General features: G+C 47.6%; 1 long non-coding RNA gene across 1 annotated transcript; it reads left to right on the top strand.

Annotated features, from left to right (window-relative positions):
* The first annotated feature begins 562 nt into the window (after positions 1-562).
* Positions 563-3,412, top strand: LOC142415501 (uncharacterized). The gene is made up of 3 exons (XR_012777436.1): positions 563-1,738; positions 2,372-2,485; positions 3,042-3,412. It is a non-coding gene; the product is annotated as an uncharacterized LOC142415501 (long non-coding RNA).
* The last annotated feature ends 1,586 nt before the right edge of the window (positions 3,413-4,998 follow it).

Genomic DNA, 4,998 nt, shown 5'->3' with positions numbered 1-4,998 from the left:
TTTCTCCTTAGTTGTTCGCATACAAGAAGCAGCCACATTGCTTCTAAATGACAGTGTTTTGCTTTTAAAGAAACGAGTTGCAGGTTATAGACATGAGCAGAATATCCAAATGGGAGAGGTGGACCCTCCCATTGCATGGCCAACCCCACAAACCCTACGCTTCCATTAAGAAATTAAAAAATACTAAACCAAGAGCTTCTGAATACTCCCAGCAGTTTTGCTATGCTGTCTGTAGGGAACTGATCTAGCAGAGCAGAAGTAGTCCTGTGTAGTTCTTAAGACAACCCATTTGGTATTATCACTGTTCAACCAATAGCCAGGAAAGGATATTGCAGAAGAATGGCGTAGATACCACATTTCCCTTAGGAAAAAGTCCGGAAACAACTGGTACCCTAGATATCACCAGATGGTAGCTATTTGTAAATTACTTTTTTTCTAGCAGAAACGAACATGGCTAACATCACTTAAATATACACAAATTCAATGACCTGAAGGGGAAGTTCCCGCATTGCAAAGACGACAACACCAGTACGTTGAGACGCAGATTTTGCCCCAGGGAGCTACCCCAGAGGACAGTATGCATCTTGGAAGAAACCTCCCACAGTGATGGGAAATGAGATGGTGTTCTCCTTTATGGAATAACATTTCAGCACTTCATTTTGATTTGAGAAGCTTTCACATACAACAGCGCAAGGCACCATAGCCAAAAGTCTTGAAAAGGAGGCAAACTCCATCTCAGGACTACCACTAAGCTTAAGCCAACTACCCACCTGGAGGCATGCAAAAGAGAAGAAAGTTTGCTGTGTCCCAAATTCCTACCGCCTTTATCTCAGAAAGCTACGTGTCTGAGAAGCAGGCTCTCTTTCTCCCCTGGAAAAAAGAGAGGTTGCTGCTCTGCAGCTGAAATATATAAGGAGCGGGAGAGGGGCCAATCTCAGCTCCCCAAAGGGAGGGCCCCACTCACCCTAGTGTCACATAGGGGTCTTGCTGCAGCCCTTTAACATTCGCAGGTGATCAACAAGGCTGGACCAGAGTCAAAAGCTAAGACAAGACATTACTAGAGCAAGAAATAAATTAGAATGAATGAGAGAAATCATTTGAGAAAGAGATAAATAACGGCATGGCCACAGCAGGCTCTTCGAGCAGATTTTTCATCGGCGGCTGGTTTAAGTCCAAACGCTGCAGGGGTGATGTGTCAGCTGTACCCAGAGTTTTACCCCTATCCCCACCATCATTTATTCACACCCTTACCTCTGAGCACATTCAGCAGCAGTGGGAGGGCGGTGGGAGAGCTAATGGCAATGCTCACGCCGTTAGCAGGTGGCTCTTGGCTGTCTCAGGGGGCAAACCCTGGCCATGGCAGGTACATACACAGCAAAAAGGCTGACATGGCAACATGTGGTGTTTAAAGGCTGCTGCTTCTGCAAGGAGGAATTTCACATTTTCACACTGATAGAATTCCTTACTCTGCATTAAATGCTCATGCTCAGCCTCGGCCCCACTTTTCTGATGGCCCTTGGCTGTGACATTGGGAGCATTACCTACACGTCGTTGCAGGATACGTTATGATAAATAGTGGAAGACACAGAATACGATCTTTTCAAGACTAATGTCTAACTAATTATTATCCAACCTCCTAACAGGATGGTGACAAAAAATTACCTGCCCTGCTATTGGATGCAATGAACTCACTTTCCTCCTTCTCCGCAGTTTATTGAAGTGAAGATCTGTTTTCATGGTGAGTTTTCCCCACCTTGGATTAGTTCATAACGAGAACTATTTAATAACCTGGCTGCCTTCCCAAGGAGAGTGCCACAGCTCCCCAGCTGGGAACAGACACTTCCCAATGCCTACTCATCAGGCAAGTTGGGCTTTGTCAGAAATGGAGACGGCAAAAGCTCTGGTTACTTTTTCTTGCAGCCTCCTTCACGATGCTTTCCACTCCTCCTCCTCCTCCTCCGTTTTCCAATCTTGCGGCTCAGAGGCAGCCCCAACCTCCTTTTTACAGTACAGGCTTTAATCAGTTGGGAGGTGACTGGTATATCTGGTGCCACGCTACGAAGTGCCACACCAGGACTCCTGAAACATTGCCAGCCATTTTCACCAGTGCCAAAAACATTTGAGAATAAATCGGTTTCATCACCACCCGACATTACCCCAGTTTTCTGGCATCAAGGATGAAAATAATTTAAAGCGTTGGAAAGGCCTTGTGTTTCACATTTGTGTTGGGCTTGTGGAAGCTATGGAGGGAGACCAGCTATGTGTCTTTACCCTGAAACGGATTTATTTTTTTCTGTGTCAGAAAATATGATTCATCAGGCATGCTAGGGAGAGCATTGTTCAGGAAAGAAATGACTGTATTTTCCCCCAGGCCTCTCCATTGCTTGTGGAGATTCACATTCTGGGAACGTGACTTAACAAAATCAAACTGTATGAAGTGCTGGAACGGGGCAGCGTGACAGCAAGCCACGACGGGCCTGTGTGGGTCAGTATTCTCCTCCACACTCTGTAAAAGCTCTTTTTTCTCTATGCTGATAAAAAAACAGGTTTGAAAGCGCCACATCCCACAGCAGTGCTGGTAGTTCTCACCACAATATCTTGAAGGGACCACGGTTATCAAATAGAGATGCCAGCATCTTTAAACCTGGTGTCACTGTTACTATTTTGTTTAATTTGCGTGTCCCCTGCACTTGCAGACAGGGTGTGATGGGATAACGAGCCTTGTTGTTCATGTTTCCAGAGTCAGGACCAGCCTAGACTCATCCAGGGCTGAATTTCCTCCAGGGCTGAATGAGGAATTTCCTTCCTTCTTGTTTTCTTAACGACTCCGTGCTAGTCAAGACAAGTTTCACCTGTGCCCCACAGTGCTCCCTGCCTGGGAATACCCTGAAAGACGCCTTTGCAACTCTTTCATAGAAAACTTCTATCTAAATTATTATTATTAATAATAATTATTATTTTCTGCTATCATTTTACCTGTTATACCTGGACGTTGAATTTGGTTCCTACCTGCCGTAAACTATCTTCCTACCTCCTGGCAGGATGAAGTTCTTCCAGAGCAGCAAAAAGCAGTGATAAATCAGGATGACTCTGAGCCAGCTCCAAGAAGCACACGTGGGACCTCAGGGTGAAGGATGAGCCTCTTCTCACCTCCGGAGGCTCTGACTGCACCTAACCATAAAACAGCATAAAACTAAAGCAAAGCAGGCATGGAGCAGTGTGTGATTTAAGGGTAGGAGAAAAAGCTCCTGCACTTGCCTTATAAACCCTCCAGGTGAGAGATTCAGAAGCCAGTCCAGCCCCACACTTGCAGTGATGGGACAAGAACATCCCCTCTGCAGGACCCTTCATCTACCAGAACACAGCCAGCTTGTGTAAGGTGTGAGGCAGAGAGCAAAAGCTACCAAGAGCATACGAACACATCGAGAAGCATCCAGCACAGCCGCTGACTGGTCAGCGCTCATCTGTGCGTCATGGGTTCAATTTTGTGTTTGAAAGTAGTGATGAATTCTTGGGTTTCCTCTCTTGGTGCAGGAAGAAGCATGAGAGTAGAGCTATTGTCGCTCACTCCTGGTTATTGCAGCACGGTGCCAGTCTCCCTTGTGCCACCCCCTGTTTCCCCCAGCACCAGCCCAGGGCCTGGGTTACCGCACCCCACCGTAGCGGGGCAGCTCCGCGCCCTCCTGCTGGCTTGTCTGGCAGGAGAAAGGGGCAGGAAGCACCAGCTCTGCTCAGGAGCAACCCTTTGGTTTTGACACCTGTGAATTTTAAAAATGTGTTGTCCTTCCAAGCGAGGACAAGCCCCAAGCTGGAATTGGTAGGATGGAGAGTGGAGGGTTTTTTGCCTCTTCTCCCTTTCTGAAAATACCCGGAATCCACTTTGTGCTTGGGAACCTTCTTAACAAATCTTTATTGAAAGTGAAACACCCAGGCAAGTGGAAAGGTCACCCCAGGACATGGGAGGGGTGGGAGAGGGACAGAGGGCTGAGCTCTCCCCGGGCAGCCATGGGACCAGGATAACACAGCTCTGCCAAAGATTTCCAGTGTGCTTCTCAGCCCCGCGTAGATAACTCAGTCTCAGTAGGTGGGTTTTTTCCTCCACAGAGAGATGTGAAGCATAGCCCAGCTGTCCGCAACCATTACAGATCAGGAGTATTTAAGAGGTACAGGCATCCTATTTTCAACCTCTGCTAGGAGATTTTAAAAGGAATTAGCCCAGTGCAGACAGTGGAAAATAATCTTAGATCTCTCCCTTTCTGTCCATGCAGAGCTGTGGCACTCAGCAGGGAGGCAGCCGCAGGGATCAGGCAGCGCTGCCGGCCGAGGCCATTGCCGGCGCTGCGGCAGAGCCGGCAGGCGTGAGGCAGCCGCTGGATGGCACGGAGCCTCCTCCGGACAGGGCTGCGGGGCTTGGGTGCTGCGAAACCCCCGTGGCACCTAAAACCTGGGCTTAAAAGAACAGGAAAAAACCCCACCCGAGTGTGATGAAATATTTTGCTACTGAAAAGAGAGGACTTGATATAAGGCGCGTCGTGAGGACACATCTTGCCGGTTATTTATTCAGCCTTCAGGTGCCGTGGCACTCTGGCTGCTGGCATCTGACTTTCCCTGTTACCAGCTCACGAAGCTCACACCAAGTCTGAAAGGTTTTTGCTTTACTAGGCACAATGTTATTAAAGATTTATCAACAGCAACACGGCAGAAAGCTTTTCCTTGTGACTGCAGCGTACAGTGGCCTGCGCTCCAAAATAAAAAGGGCAGCGCAGGATTCACCTGAAATGCTCTTTTGTGCCAAAACAGCTACATTGAATTAAACAGAGCGATGCTGCTGCATACCTGTCACATCTCCAGGCACTGTTTTCTTTTGCATTTGGCATTAATAATGTCCCTCTGAAGCGGACGAGTTGAAGCTATAATGAAGATTACTCCCTCCCCCAAACCATACAGTTTTGTAGCTTAATCGAGCTGTTTTTTCACTCACATCAAAACCTTGGCGAC

Source organism: Mycteria americana, chromosome 11 (genome assembly GCF_035582795.1).
Source record: "Mycteria americana isolate JAX WOST 10 ecotype Jacksonville Zoo and Gardens chromosome 11, USCA_MyAme_1.0, whole genome shotgun sequence".
Classification (NCBI taxonomy): Eukaryota; Metazoa; Chordata; class Aves; order Ciconiiformes; family Ciconiidae; genus Mycteria; species Mycteria americana.
This window is presented reverse-complemented; position numbering and strand designations above follow the sequence as displayed.